This window comes from Triticum urartu, chromosome 3, assembly GCF_003073215.2.
Source record: "Triticum urartu cultivar G1812 chromosome 3, Tu2.1, whole genome shotgun sequence".
NCBI classification, from domain to species: domain Eukaryota; kingdom Viridiplantae; phylum Streptophyta; class Magnoliopsida; order Poales; family Poaceae; genus Triticum; species Triticum urartu.
Window position 1 is genome coordinate 547,277,540 of NC_053024.1, and position 17,443 is coordinate 547,294,982.

Here is a 17,443-nt window from a genome sequence, read left to right on the forward strand (position 1 = left end):
CGCTGATCGGGACGTGCCGATAGTGGGTAAGGGCCGTCGTCGAGGACGACCGCGTGAACATTGCACCTTCTCACCTTCCCCGACGGAGAGGATCCGGCTGGATCTGTGACCAGCGGTGAGCAGAGAGAGAGAGAGAGAGTGCCCACCGCTGTCGTGTTTAGATCTGGAGAGGACGAGACAGTGTGAAGAGAGCAACACTAGCAAGCAAGCGCGGAGGCTCCTACATATATAGTGGAGTACTAGTTTTCTTTTGTTTACCGGAGCTAGCTTGATCTCGTCAATGACTGTCGAGAAGTCTTCATGCATGTGCCCCGGAGGCACAGTTGTCGTCATTTTGATCTGAAGGACCGGATTATAACATATAACACGAAAAAATGCCACATGACAAAAAACCATAACCTCACTGCCCAAAGGAGACAACATGAATCCCGACGGACAAACTAGACGAGGATCAAAGCTTAAATTAAAGATAAACTCGTAGAGAAGGGGTCCATCGATAGATGTCCTAATGAACATAGCCGGCTTGACCCAGATGGCAGCCGAGTAGACTTCGTGCATGTGTCCCCAATGACCAGCGCCTTGGAGGAACTCAGTTGTCGCTGTTTAGCCCTCGCAGTGATCTAAAGCACATGACACCTAATATTGCGAGATGACAAGAAACTTTTTTTAGATTTCTCATCGGAACTACAACCCTGTACAACATAGCCTGCACGATATGTAGACGATAGCCAATCCAGGCGTGTCTGCTGGAGTCTGGTCACATGCATGGACGAACTGATCTTTCGTGTCATGCAGGGATCGTCCAGGCACCAACGTCTGTACAACACTTCTCTAGTACTATCGCTCGTCTCTCTCTTCTATTAACTCAACCGACTTGCGGGCTTGGGGAGTGTGCCTATGGCCGACGCGCGTTCCATTTGGAGAGCGGCGTGCCAGACCAACCGACCGTCTGGGGTGGACGCGAACGTGATGGGCGTGCTGTATACTCCGTACATGGGTACCGCCGTTTTCTTGAGGCTTTGCTCCATGGCGCAATCCATGGATACAAAATTAGTATACTGTACTATTTAAAAGTCGAGGGCGGGGCAGTTCTGCCTAGTCGGTTCGACAAAGACGCGAGAAGATGAGGGACTAGGCTGCTGCAAACGTAGGGCTGTGTGATTTGACAGCGAGTTACTGCTGGACAGGTGGGGCTCTGTGATTTGACTTGCCATTTTATCATTTTAACTGCGGCGCTATGACTGGCATGAGTCTCCCGATTCCTGACCACCTTCATGGTATACAGGTGCCTCTCCCAATGCTCCACCATGTAGAGGCTGGCTCTTGCATGAGAGCCCACTCCTCCACTTTTTCCTTGCCTCTTTCCTCCACATATGCAAAAATGCCATGTAAGTGGGCTTATAGCCCACTATTGTACTTGCTCGTATAGGTGCTAAGCCTGCCACATAGGCATAAAGTCTGATGTGGCAAGTTAATTACTCCCTCCGTCTAGGTGTACAAGTCATCTTACGAAAACCAAATAATCCCAAAACACTTAGGCGCGATGCATACATCGTTTCTTGTTTGTTGACATATCAACCAATAAGAGATGTGGGGTGTGCATGCTTTTAATGACTTGAGACTACCATTTCATTGGAAGAGGTCACTCCTTGGCAAATGCAATAAATACTATGAAGAAAGAGATAGAGAGAAGTAAAAAAATACTCTTATAGCCAACCTTATAGCTAACCTTGTTGTATGAGTGACTAACTGATGACTATGTATGACATGCCAACATCAGGTAGCCTAACACACCGTGTTCTCCAAGGGCGCGACCGCGCGAGTGAGGCGACGGTCGTGGTAGGCGCGACCATGATACGGGCTGCTGACAGCCCTTGGATCTGAGATCGAACAGTCGCATGCTAAGTTGCTGAAAATTTGTATAATAACCCTCCAGGATAGGTTATTCACCCATAGGTCTAGAATCACGCCATGCAATCATTCGATCTCAGATCCAAGGGCTCTCGGAAGCTTCGTATCACCTGTAATTTTCCCGACGCTTGACATGACATCGAAAGCCCTTTAATTGGGCGTCGAGTAGACATGACATCTAATTGGGCCCCCATAGTACTGTGCATGAATCCATTTATCCACCAGGCAAGCCACTACCCTGCCGTTCACGCGCCCCCACTTGGCATTTTTACAATCGATAAACCGCTCCTAGTCATCCCGTCCTTTCACATTACGGCAGTTTCACTAATCCTAACCCTCCTCCCAAATACATGGCGTCCCAAATCTCCATGATCGGCGGTGAGTACAAGGTTAGAACCATCACCGGCGATGAGTTCGACGTCATCTACACCCGTTCTTCTACAACGGTGAAAGAATGCCTTGCTCGCTTCAAACGCATGTTCGAAAACTCAAATGATGAGTGGGTCGCTGGGCTAGATGTTGAGTACACCACAGTCCTGGGAAGCGAGAAGAATCTAAAGGAGGCAGAGAAGAAGAAGCCCGCCGTGATCCAGGTTTGCGTGCATGACTTATGCTTGGTCTACCACATATGCCATGCCGACATTGAGTGTGAGGAATTTAAGAAGTTCCTCAAGGGCGATCGAGTCAAATTCGTTATTGTAGACTTTAGGAATGACAAGGAAATCCTAGGACAGATAGGCCTCGTTGTAGGCAACCCCTTCGACCTCCAGAAGGAAGGGTTGGTGCCCTCCCGTGATCATCCTTCAATGCTGACCCTGGCAGGAGCCATGGTTCATCCTTCGTACGGTAAACTGAAGAAACCTCCGCACACGTTTCATCGTGCATGGCAGTGGAATGTACTAGATATAGACCACATCCACTACGCTGCAATGTTAGGCTACCTTTGTTTCAATATCTACAAGGGTTGGATGAAGAGCAAGAGCCAAGTGTGCGGTTCAAGCAAAGAAGTATCGGCCAAGAGGAAGAGGGACAAGGACGAAGTCGAGGACGTGGATGAGGACTCCGAGTAAGGTGGCAGTGTCGTTGCTCATGGTGGTTCTAATGCAGTGTCTACCGGATTAGTTGCTTAGTTTAATTTCTGGTGTGCCTAGTTTTATTTGAGGGGTGTGTTGTGCTGAGCCCCCAGCAGAACTATGTTATGTTTCTTCTCATTACTTTAACTCTTCAGTACGTACATACTAGTATTTCTTACAGTTCATCTTTTAGTTGGTATTGTACTACGACTACCACTCGTTTCTTCACATTATATACGTACAATATATATGGCCAACATCATATAGCCAGCAGTTTAGTTGTCAAAGAATTTCAGGGTGCTTAGTTTTGTCAAAGAATTTCAGGGTGCTTAGTTTTATTTGAGGGGTGTGTCGTGCCGGACACCATTATTGTGACTCAAATCTCTTTTGCCATGTTATAATGACATAAATACTAATGGACCAACATGGCAGCTCTCCCTCTATCTCACTACAGTAAAATAAAGTGTGGGGCCTACTTGATCCCAACAACGTTCTTATTTTCCTATAAAATTGTTCGCTTGGTTACTCCTGACAAGCGGGGCCACACTTATCATTGTGAGAATCGGCTTATTTTTGTCATGTAACATGGTCAACGGGTTTTACGTGAAAATCACAATTTATAATGGCATTTTTGAGTAAACATCTAACTTAACGATGTCATTTTTGAGATATATAATTGCATTTTTGAGCAGGCATCTCATGGATCGAGGACATTTTTGAGTAGTTGTAATTTCTAATGACAAAACTGAGTAGTGATACACAACTAGTGGCATAAATAACAAGAACCCAAGAATTAAATAGGTATGCTAATTTCTTTAATATAATTTAGCACCCCATTTAAGCATGTACTAGCTTTTTTAATAGTACTATATGCATAATTTGGCGACGAGCGCTCTCTATGTATCACCTTTTTTCTTTAATTCCATCTTGTTAGTTTTGCTCCATGGCGCAATCCATCGATACTACTACTGTATGAAAGTATACATTTTTAAAAGGCTAGAAGGCGGGGCAGTCTAGCTTGGTAGGTTTCAAGAGAGGCGAGGGCCTTTGTGATTTGACGGCTCATTACTGCTGGAAGGCGGGGCCTTTGATTTGACTGCTCGTATAAATGTGCCGACGACCTGAGGAGGAGCAAAGAACCGTGCGGTATACTCAAGTTTTCCACTGGAGTAGTACGACAGAGGAGCACGAAACACGGCAGCCCAATTCCATATGGCGATAAAAATGATCTAATTTGCTAGTCATCTTATTGTTAGCATTGTTCTATTCATGCCTCGCAGAGAACATGACACGTGCGGCGGAACACCCGAAGCAAAATAAGAAACACAAGGGCAAAAGAAGAAGGAAGATTATCAACCCCCAAAAAGAAGGAAGACGCACACACAAGTCTGGGGCGTTGCTCTCTACTACATGAAGGGTTGTTGGCCGCGGAGTCGTAACTAATTCTTCATCGCCTCCACGACCTCCATCTCCTTGCGCGTCTCCTCTGCCATCTTCTTCATTCCGTCCATGACGCGGGATTTCTCGATGTGAGCCTTCATCATCTGTTCCACGGCCGCATTACGTACCTTGACAGCAGCCGGGTGCTCGATGCGGAGCTTCGCCAACTCCTCCTTCTGTTCCATGACGAGGGCCTGCAACATCTTTATCGAGGAACTACTATTCTCATCTAGCTTCTTCCAACCGGCGTTCTCCTCCTTCAGCAGGTCGAGCTCGTGGCAGAGCTTCGCCTTGTCCTCCCGAAGTTGCAAGATTTCGTCGGGCGCCTTCTTCTCCGAGGCAATGCTCTTCTTCAGCAGCATCACCAAGCCGGCGGTCAACTCCCCCTGCTCATTGAGCTCAGCGGGCACGTCATCGAGGCTCTCCTTCAGCAGATCAACCAAGCCATGGATGAACTCCTTCTGCTTATTGAGCTGATTGAGCATGCCGGCATGTTCGCCTCCGCGGCTAGGGCGCTCCTGGGAGCCATCGCCTGCCCGTGAGAGATCTTTCGAGGTCTCTGCGAGGCGGCGAGCCCTCTTTTTTTCCGCAGCCTTGGTGGCCGCTCCCTTGTTACGAGTAGTTCAGATAGTTCTCAACCTAGAGCTATGCACACCGGTGATGAACCACAAGTATAGGGGATCTATCGTAGTCCTTTCGATAAGTAAGAGTGTCGAACCCAACGAGGAGCGGAAGGAAATGATAAGCGGTTTCTAGCAAGGTATTCTCTGCAAGTACTGAAATAAGTGGTAACAGATAGTTTGGTGATAGTACTTATGATTAACCTCTATTACAAGCATCCGCAACTACAACAAAGTATTAAGGTAAACCTAACCATAGCATGAAACATATGGATCCAAATCAGCCCCTTACGAAGCAACACATCAACTAGGGTTTAAGCTTCTGTCACTCTAGTAACCCATCATCTACTTATTAATTCCCAATGCCTTCCTCTAGGCCCAAATAATGGTGAAGTGTTATGTAGTCGACGTTCACATAACACCACTAGAAGAGAGACAACATACATCTCATCAAAATATCGAAGGAATACCAAATTCACATGACAACTAATAGCAAGACTTCTCCCATGTCCTCAGGAACAAACGTAACTACTCACAAAGCATAATCATGTTCATAATCAGAGGGGTATTAATATGCATATAGGATCTGAACATATGATATTCCACCAAATAAACCAACTAGCATCAACTACAAGGAGTAATTAACACTACTAGCAACCTACTAGTACCAATCCCGGACTTGGAGACAAGAATTGGATACAAGAGATGAACTAGGGTTTTGAGAGGAGATGGTGCTGGTGAAGATGTTGATGGAGATTGCCCTCTCCCAATGAGAGGAGCATTGGTGATGACGATGGCGATGATTTCCCCCCTCCCAGAGGGAAGTTTCCCCGGCAGAACAGCTCTGCCGGAGCCCTAGATTGGATCCGCCAAGGTTCCGCCTCGTGGCGTCGGAGTTTCGTCCAAGGAGATGGCTTATGATTTTTTTTCTCATCGAAAGACTCCATATGGCAGAAGATGGCCATCGAAGGGCCACCAGGAGGCCCACAAGGTAGGGGGGCGTGCCCAGGGGGTAGGGCGCGCCCCCCACCCTCGTGGGCAGGGTGTGGCCCCCTTGGTGAACTTCTTGCGCTCAGTATTTTTTATATATTCTGAAAACGTCTTCCGTGAAGTTTCAGGACTTTTGGAGCTGTGCAGAATAGGTCTCTAATATTTGCTCCTTTTCCAGCCCAGAATCCCAGCTGCCGGCATTCTCCCTCTTTATGTAAACCTTGTAAAATAAGAGAGAATAGGTATAAGTATTGTGACATAATGTGTAATAACAGCCCATAATGCAATAAATATCGATATAAAAGCATAATGCAAAATGGACGTATCAACTCCCCCAAGCTTAGACCTCGCTTGTCCTCAAGCGAAAGCCAAAATTGAAAAGTATGTCCACATGTTTAGAGATAGATGTGTCGATAAAAGTAAAATACGGACATGAGGGCATCATGATCATTCTTAGAACAACAACTTATATAATTCTTGTCATATGATCTCTTATGCTAGAGTAACAATTCAATCACAATTTCAAGTATGAATCATAAACTTCATTGAAAACTAACAAACTATAATCTCAGTCATTGGAGCAATTGCAATTTATCATAACATAGGAAAGAGTCAATATATAAGAGCTTTTCAGCAAGTCCACATACTCAACTATCATATAGTCTTTCACAATTGCTGACACTCATGCAATACTTATGGGTATGGAGTTTTAATCGGACACAGAGAAAGATATGGGCTTATAGTTTTGCCTCCGAACGTTTTACCTCAAGGGTAATGTCAACAATAATAGTTCATGAAAACTCACATCCAATTAGCCATATATACCAGGATCTTTCCAACATACTGTGCTTGCCAAAGGATAAAATGTAAAAAGGACGGGTGAAGATCACCATGACTCTTATGCAAGGTAGGAGATAAAAGTAAAAGATAGGCCCTTCGCAGAGGGAAGCAGAGGTTGTCATGCGCTTTTATGGTTGGATGCACAAAATCTTAATGCGAAAGAACGTCACTTTATATTGCCACTTGTGATATGGACCTTTATTATGTAGTCTGTCGCTTTTATTTCTTCCATATCACATGATCGTATAAAGTTTATTTTCTCCCACACAAATAAGTCATACATATTTAGAGAGCAATTTTTATTGCTTGCACCGATGACAACTTACTTGGAGGATCTTACTCAATCCATAGGTAGGTATGGTGGACTCTCATGGCAAAACTGGTTTAAGGGTATTTGGAAGCACAAGTAGTATCTCTACTTGGTGTGATGAATTTTGCTAGCATGAGGGGGAAAGGCAAGCTCAACCATGTTGGATGATCCATGACAATATAATTTATCTCAGATGTAAGAAAACATAACCCATTACGTTGTCTTCCTTGTCCAACGTCAACTCTTTAGCATGTCATATTTTAATGAGTGCTCACAATCATAAAAGATGTCCAAGATAGTATATTTATATGTGAAGACCTCTCTTTCTTTATTACTTCATATTAATTGCAACGATGGCCAAAACTATGTTTGTCAACTCTCAACAACTTTTATTCATCATACTTTTTCTATGTGAGCTCATTACTCTCCATAAGATCCATATGATCTCTTTGTTTCCTTTTTTATTTATTTCTCTTTTATTTTATTCACTTAGGATCATGGCAAAATAATCAAGCCCTTGACTCAACACTAATCTTTATTATATATAGCTCACGGACTCGATTACATAGAGGGATCATAAAGCAAAACTCAAAACTAGTTCATGCCATAAAATTTATTCTACTAGATCAAAATATTACCAAAAGGATCGAATTAAGAAAAACGGTAAAGATAAAAGTGATGGTGATACGATATCGGGGCACTCCCCCAAGCTTGGCAGTTGCCAAGGGGAGTGCCCATACCCATGTGATTATGTCTCTCTTTTCGGGGATGGTGATGTGATATTCTTGATGATGATGCCCCTCAGGATACGATTCTCCTCCTCGAGCTTATTGACTTGCTGCTTGAGGTCCATTATTTCCTTTCGGAGTTTTCCTATAATAGCCAAAGCTCCCTGGACCCAAGGGTGCTGCATAGCTGTGGGAGAACCAGTGACACTCTTTTTCATATTCTCATAAGAAAGAAATCTAACATTGGAAGGGATAACCGAGTTTGGAATAGCCGAGCTCTGCAGTTCTCCCATTGTCAATCCAGCTCGGAAGCGGGAAGTGACTTCTTGATCCTCTTCCATGGCATCTATCCTCTTCAAATCAGCCTCCATCTCCTCCTCCATTGCTGGCCCAAAGAGGTCAACATTGTTGTTTGTCATTGATCTCGGTGCCAGATGAGACACCCGGCTCTCCCCGACTGACTCTTGCGAAGACATCTTGCTCTAATCTGCAGCAGCAATAGCTCGAAACACAAACAGAGGATAATTGTGTGATACGGGAGTCAAAACCCCCGGGAGATTATATAATGAATTTTTACCGACCAAAATACGTATTGTGCAAGAAAACAAAGTCCGGAGAGCGCACGAGGTGCCCACGAGGTAGGGGGCGCGCCTAGTAGGGTAGGGCACGCCCTCCACCCTCGTGGAGGCCTTATGTCCTTCTCGGACCGCTTCTTATTTTTCTATTTTTCTAAATATTCCAAAACGGAGAAATATTGCCTTAAAAACTGTTTTGGAGTCGGTTTACTTACCGTACCACATACCTATTCCTTTTCGGAGTCTGAAACGTTCCGGAAAGTGTCCCTTATGTATTCCTCCGGGGTTACGGTTTCAATAACATTGGTTTCAACATTTATGGGATTACCTTAGATATAATGTTTGATTCTTTGACCGTTCACCACCTTCGGATTTGTGCCTTCGAAGTTGTCGATTTTTATGGCACCGGAACGATAGACCTCCTCGATAACGTAAGGACCTTCCCATTTAGAGAGAGGTTTTCCTGCAAAAAAATCTTAAACGAGAGTTGTATAGCAATACATAATCACCTACATTAAACTCACGCTTTTGTATCCTTTTATCATGCCATCTTTTAACTTTTTCTTTAAGCAACTTGGCATTTTCGTAGGCTTGGATTCTCCATTCATCGAGTGAGCTAATATCAAATAATCTCTTCTCACCGGCAAGTTTAGAATCATAATTGAGCTCTTTAATAGCCAAAGATGCCTTGTGTTCTAGTTCGAAAGGTAAGTGACATGCTTTTCCATAAACTATTTTATACAAAGACATACCCATAGGATTTTTATATGCAGTTCTATAGGCCCATAATGCATCATCAAGTTTCTTGGACCAATTCTTTATAGACATATTGAAGTCTTTTGCATAATTAATTTGATCTCTCTATTACTCCATTCTACTTGACCACTAGACCGAGGGTGATAAGGGGATGCAATTCTATGATTAACATCATACTTAGCAAGCATTTTACGGAAAACACCATGAACAAAATGTGAACCACCATCAGCCATTAAATATCTAGGGACTCCAAATCTTGGAAAAATAACTTCTTTAAGCATTTTAATAGAAGTGTTATGATCAACACTACTAGTTGGAATAGCTTCTACCCACTTAGTAACGTAATCAACATCAACTAAAATATGTGTATAACCATTAGAGGCAGGAAAAGGTCCCATATAGTCAAAGCCCCAAACATCAAATGGTTCAATAACGAGTGAATAGTTCATAGGCATTTCTTGACGTCTACTAATATTACCAATTATTTGACATTCATCACAAGATAAGACAAACTTACGGGCATCCTTGAAGAGAGTAGGCCAATAAAAACCAGATTGCAATACCTTATGTGCAGTTCTGTCTCCAACATGGTGTCCTCCATAAGCTTCGGAGTGACACTTGCGTAGGATCTGTTCCTGTTCATGCTCAGGTACACAACGTCTAATAACACCATATACTCCTTCTTTATAAAGATGTGGGTCACCCAAAAGTAATGCCTCAAATCATAGAAGAACTCTTTCTTTTGCTGGTATGTGAAACTAGGTGGTATGGATTTGGCAACAATGTAATTAGCATAATCAGCATACCATAGAGCAGTATGAGAAGCATTTATGACATTTAATTGCTCATCAGGAAAGCTATCATCAATAGGTAGTGGGTCATCAAGCACATTTTCTAACCTAGACATGTTGTCTGCAACGGGGTTCTCAGCTCTCTTTCTATCTACAATATGTAAGTCAAATTCTTGTAGCAAGAGAACCCATCTAATAAGTCTAGGTTTAGCATCTTTCTTTCCCATAAGATATTTAATAGCAGCATGATCAATGTGAATAGTTACTTTAGAATCAACAATATAAGGTATGAACTTATCACAAGCAAATACAACTGCTAAGAATTCTTTTTCAGTAGTAGCATACTTTCTTTGAGCATTGTCTAGGGTTTTACTAGCATATTGAATAACATTTAATTTCTTATCAACTCTTTGCCCTAGAACATCACCTACAACATAATCACTAGCATCACACATAATTTCAAAGGGTAAATTCCAATCAGGTGGCTGAACAATAGGTGCAGAGATCAATGCTTTCTTAAGTATTTCAAATGCTTCTACACAATCATCATCAAAGACAAATGGTATATCTTTTTGTAATAAATTAGTCAGAGGCCGAGAAATTTTTGAGAAGTCCTTAATGAACCTCCTATAAAATCCGGCGTGACCAAGGAAACTTCTTATACCTTTGATGTCCTTGGGGCATGGCATCTTTTCAATAGCATCAACCTTGGCTTTATCAACTTCAATACCTCTTTCAGAAACTTTATGCCCCAAGACAATACCTTCATTAACCATAAAGTGGCACTTTTCCCAATTCAAGACAAGATTAGTTTCTTCACATCTCTGCAAAACTCGATCAAGGTTGCTCAAGCAATCATCAAAAGAAGATCCATAGACGGAGAAATTGTCCATGAAAACCTCACAAATCTTTTCATAGAAGTCAGAGAATATAGTCATCATGCATCTTTGAAAGGTAGCAGGTGCATTACATAAACCAAAAGGCATACGTCTATAAGCAAAAGTACCAAAAGGGCAAGTAAAAGTAGTCTTTGATTGATCCTTGGCTGACACAAGTATTTGAGAGAAACCAGAATAACCATCTAGAAAGCAAAAATGTGTATGTTTGGATAATCTTTCTAGCATTTGATCGATAAAAGGTAAGGGGTAATGATCCTTTTTAGTGGCCTTATTTAATTTTCAGAAATCAATTACCATCCTATAACCTATAATAATTCTTTGAGGAATCAATTCATCTTTATCATTAGGAACGACAGTAATACCTCCCTTCTTAGGGACACAATGGACAAGACTTACCCACCGACTATCAGCAACGGGATAGATTATACCCGCCTCAAGGAGCTTTAGTATTTCCTTTCTTACCACTTCTTTCATTTTAGGATTCAACCGTCGTTGATGATCACGAGCTGGTTTAGCATCTTCTTCCAAATTTATTTTATGTTGATATAGAGTGAGACTAATGCCCTTAAGATCATCAGGAGTATACCCAATAGCAGCACGGTGCTTCTTCAGAGTTTTCAATAATCTCTCTTCCTCATGCTCTGAAAGGTTAGCACTAATAATTATAGGATATATCTTTTTCTCATCAAGATAAGCATATTTAAGAGTATCAGGCAATGGTTTAAGCTCAAACACGGGATCACCCTTGGGTGGAGGAGGATCCCCTAGGATTTCTACAGGCAAATTGTGTTTCAGAATAGGTTCCTGTTTAAAGAATACTTCATCTATTTCCCTTCTTTTATTCATAAACATATCATTTTCATGGTCTAGCAAATATTGTTCTAAAGGATCACTGGGAGGTACGACAATAGAAGCAAGACCAATAATTTCATCCTTACTAGGTAATTCTTCTTCACGGTGTTGTCTACTAAATTTAGATAAATTAAATTCATGAGCCATATCATCTAAACCGATAGTAACAACATCCTTTTTGCAATCTATCTTAGCATTAACAGTGTTTAAGAAGGGTCTACCAAATATAATGGGACAAAAGCTATCTTGTGGGGAACCAAGAACAAGAAAATCAGCAGGATATTTAGTTTTCCCACACAAGACTTCAACCTCTCTAACAATTCCCATTGGTGAAATAGTATCTCTATTGGCAAGTTTAATTGTGAAATCAATATCTTCTAACTCAACAGGTGCAATATCATGCATAATTTCTCTATATAGGTCAATAGGTATTGCACTAGCACTGGCACCCATATCACATAAGCCGTGATAACAATGATCTCCTATTTTAACAGAAATAACAGGCATGCCTACCACAAGTCTAGGTTTATCTTTAGCACAAGGTTTAGCAATTCTAGCAGTTTCAACACAGAAATAAATAACATGCCCATCAATATTATCAGCCAAAAGATCTTTAACAATAGCAATATTAGGTTCAACTTTAACTTTCTCAGGAGGTGTATATGTTCTAATATTTCTTTTACGAACCACAGTTGAAGCTTTAGCATGATCCTTTATCCTAATAGGGAAAGGTGGTTTCTCAACATAAGAAGTAGGAACAATAGGATCATTATAAGTGATAGTATTTTCTTCAACTTTAATAGGTGCAGCTACTTTTACTTCCATGGGAGGATGATATTTAAACCACTTCTCCTTGGGGAGATCAACATAAGTAGCAAAAGATTCACAGAAAGAAGCTACTATCTCAGAGTCAAGTTCATATTTAGTGCTAAATTTATGGAAAACATCGGTATCCATAAAAGATTTAACACAATCAAACTTAGGTGTCATACCTGACTCCTTACCTTGGTCGAGGTCCCAATCTTCGGAGTTGCATTTAATTCTTTCCAATAAATCCCATTTGAATTCAATAGTCTTCGTCATAAAAGAGCCAACACAAGAAGTATCGAGCATGGTGCGATTGTTATCAGAAAGCCGAGCATATAAATTTTGAATAATCATCTCTCTTGAGAGCTCATGATTGGGGCATGAATATAACATTGATTTAAGCCTCCCCAAGCTTGAGTGATGCTTTCTCCTTCGCGAGGCCAAAAATTATATATATAATTGCGATCACGATGAACAAGATGCATAGGATAAAACTTCTGATGAAATTCCAATTTCAACCGTTTGTAGTTCCATGACCCCGTATCATCACATAGCCTATACCATGTCAATGCATCTTCCTTCAAAGATAAAGGGAAGACCTTCTTCTTAATAACATCTCCAGGTACACCTGCAAGCTTAAATAATCCACAAACTTCATCCACATATATTAGGTGCTCATCAAGATGCGTTGTTCCGTCTCCTGCAAAAGGACTAGCTAGCAGTTTTTCTATCATACCCGAAGGAATTTCAAAGCAGACATTTTCATTTTCAGTAGGTTCAGTAGGTTGAGGAGCAACTCTTTGCTCTACTGGTCGGGGTGAAGATACCTCGAACAAGCCCCTCAGAGGATTACTTTCCATAGTAACAAGTGACAGTAAATTTCAGGACACTATATAAATTTTCCTTACCAAATTCCACCTACCAAAGGCGCTTCACTCCCCGGCAACGGCGCCAGAAAAGAGTCTTGATGACCCACAAGTATAGGGGATCTATCGTAGTCCTTTGGATAAGTAAGAGTGTCGAACCCAACGAGGAGCACAAGGAAATGATAAGCGGTATCCAGCAAGGTATTCTTTGCAAGTACTGAAATAAGTGGTAACAGATAGTTTTGTGATAGGATAATTTGTAACGAGCAACAAGTAACAAAAGTAAATAGAGTGCAGCAAGGTGGCCCAATCCTTTTTGTAGAAAAGGACAAGCCTGGACAAACACTTATATAGAGAAAAGCGCTCCTGAGGACACATGGGAATATCGTCAAGCTAGTTTTCATCACGTTCATATGATTCGCGTTCGGTACTTTGATAATTTGGTATGTGGGTGGACCGGTTCTTGGGTACTGTCCTTACTTGGACAAGCATCCCACTTATGATTAACCTCTATTGCAAGCATCCGCAACTACAACAAAAGTATTAAGGTAAACCTAACCATAGCAAGAAACATATGGATCCGAATCAGCCCCTTACGAAGCAACACATAAACTAGGGTTTAAGCTTCTGTCACTCTAGCAACCCATCATCTACTTATTACTTCCCAATGCCTTCCTCTAGGCCCAAATAATGGTGAAGTGTTATGTAGTCGACGTTCACATAACACCACTAGAAGAGAGACAACATACATCTCATCAAAATATCGAACGAATACCAAATTCACATGACTACTAATAGCAAGACTTCTCCCATGTCCTCAGGAACAAATGTAACTACTCACAAAGCATAATCATGTTCATAATCAGAGGGGTATTAATATGCATATAGGATCTAAACATATGATCTTCCACCAAATAAACCAACTAGCATCAACTACAAGGAGTAATTAACACTACTAGCAACCTACTAGTACCAATCCCGGACTTGGAGACAAGAATTGGATACAAGAGATGAACTAGGGTTTTGAGAGGAGATGGTGCTGGTGAAGATGTTGATGGAGATTGCCCTCTCCCGATGAGAGGAGCGTTGTTGATGACGATGGCGATGATTTCCCCCTCCCGGAGGGAAGTTTCCCCGATAGAACAGCTCTACCGGAGCCCTAGATTGGATCCGCCAAGGTTCCGCCTCGTGGCGGCGGAGTTTCATCCGAGGAGATGGCTTATGATTTTTTTTCTCATTAAAAGACTCCATATAGCATAAGATGGCCATCGGAGGGCCACCAAGGGGCCCATGAGGTAGGGGCGCGCCCCCACCCTCGTGGGCAGGGTGTGGCCCCCCTGGTGAACTTCTTGCGCTCAGTATTTTTTATATATATTCTGAAAACATCTTCCGTGAAGTTTCAGGACTTTTGGAGCTGTGTAGAATAGGTCTCTAATATTTGCTCCTTTTCCAGCCCAGAATCCCAGCTGCCGGCATTCCCCCTCTTTATGTAAACCTTGTAAAATAAGATAGAATAGGCATAAGTATTGTGACATAATGTGTAATAACAACCCATAATGCAATAAATATCGATATAAAAGCATGATGCAAAATGGACGTATCAACCGGCCATGGCAAGGATAGACGAACAAGAAAGACTTATGAGGAGGAAGAGGTAGAGTGATTTTATGCGAGGTACTAGTTCCCCTTTTTATAACCTAGTACTAGCACTAGTACTAAAACATGCATAGTGGGAACATGTTCAGGTTTGACAAGTACTAAGTGTGAGCAGGTTTGCACTTAATTATACTACTCCCTCCGTCTAGGTGAATAAGTCATGTTAGGTTGTGCACCATGACCAAGAAGGAGGGGAGAACAAGAGAACTTAATGTTTATTTGCTAATTAATAGCATTGCATGCAATGGACTAACCACTGCATGTCGTGTTTGGTAGTCTTGAGTCATTGAAAACATGCACGCCCCACATCTCTTATTGGTTGATATGTTAAGAAACAAGAAACAAGGTGGGAGCATTTTATGCACTTTTGGAATGTGATGGGAACAAGCTAAAGATTAATTGATGGTTGTGGTTTTGAGGCCTGAAACGGCTCTCGATGAGTTTAGTGGAACATAAATTTCAAGTACTCCCTCCATCTCCAGTTTACAAGGCTTGCACGTGTATCTAGGTCATCAATGTAACTTATATAAATTAAATTGTTTAACACAACAAATAATCTGAATATTTAAAGTTTGTAATGATTTTTTGTAATGTATGCCTGTTATTAAGTTGGTCAAATTAATGACCTAGGTACACGTGCAAGACTTGTAAACTGAGATAGAGGGAGTACTACACTGCTCAGATGCAGTTGCACAAGTCAGTGATGTAACTGGTCGTACATGTCAGACCAAGCCGATGCGTGTCCCTTCGGTGAGACGTGGGTCCGACCGACCGTCTGTTGGTGCGTCTGACCATAAAGTATTACGCGATGGAGACTTCTGGTTGTGGCTTCGGTTGATTGTCACGACCAAGCATTCTAAAACTAGTGATAAATCAATTACCATCTTTTTCCAAACGACCAAGTATTTTCATAGGAATACAATACATATAGATGGAGTGATTGTCAAGGTTGGAAACCGACATGGCGTTGCAAGTTCACTGCAGCAGCAACCAACTAGGTCACTGCATCGCTGGCGGGGAAGGAGGGCAGATCACCTTGCCTACGATGCATGCCCAGCGGCGCCGCCGCAACCGGTCCCGGGATTTGGCTTCTTCTACCGCCCATTTGAACTGCTGCACCGGCTGCTCATGACATTACGCAGGCATGCACATTCTTTCCTCTGCAGTCGACTCTGTGAATATGATCTCTGCCATTAGCCCTAGCTCGAAATCAATGCGACGCTGCCAGATGCTGACATCCCTCAGCATCTCTCCCCTGAGATCGACTTGCGCCTCCGCCTTATGCTGCGCCAGGCGTAGCTCCTTGGAACTTCTCTCCAATCAATGCGACGCTTCCTTGATCTGATTTGCCCTTGCTGCCCACCACCTGAAATGCAACCATGGCATGTCCTCCGGTGCCACTGATCTGTGATTCCAGAGCAATGGATTCCCTCTAAAACACATGTGGGTTTTGCTCAAAGGCGGCAGTGCTGCGGTCCGCAGCGAGAGGGCAGCCCGGCGGATCCTGGGATCTAAGGGATTATCCATGGCGGGAGCCTCCATGGCGGGATGCGGTGGGCGAGGCGGGGAGGCAAGCCTAGGCGCTGGGAGAGCCCTACGAGGCTAAGATAAAGATAGTACTACTGCACTCCGTCCATATTTAAATACAAAGGCCACCAACAGTAGCCCTGGCAAAAATTGATCATGCCGCCCGCGTCTTGGTTTATTGCCCTCTTTTTTGTGCCACTTTTTATGACATGCATAAATATTATGTTACTTAAAACTATGCTAAAAAAATTGGCACAAAATACGAAGGAGACCAATGGAAGTAGCAACCCATGATTTAACTACTCGCATGCACGCAGTGGAGTAGTAATGTATTTCTTCCTCCCTCACGTCCACTCAATTTGCATGCACTGTATTAATTGACCATCGATGAAGTGAAGGACTTTATACGCGTCAAAGTATCACATGGGGTGGATCTTAGTACAAAAATGCGTCCCCCCGTGTACCCGCGTGTGCGTGCGAGGGAATGAGTGCATGTGTGGCATGCGTGCACATCTTCGCTTCGTGCATGTACCGCCAGTGTGCCTTAGAGAGGACAAGTACATTCTTATGGAACCAACAGCACGTCACTGTGATCAATCCCACAAGGAGGTCGCGACAACGCCTCCACATGCGCCATGTGGCTTCATGAACTATAAGAGAGACACTGTGTAGCGTGCCATTGGAATTATAATTTACGTATTTTGCAGATACTCGAAGTACTAGTAAGGTACACATGCATTGCACGCATCAGATTTGGCAACCAAATTATGAATAAATACCACACTATAGCATGTAAGCTTTG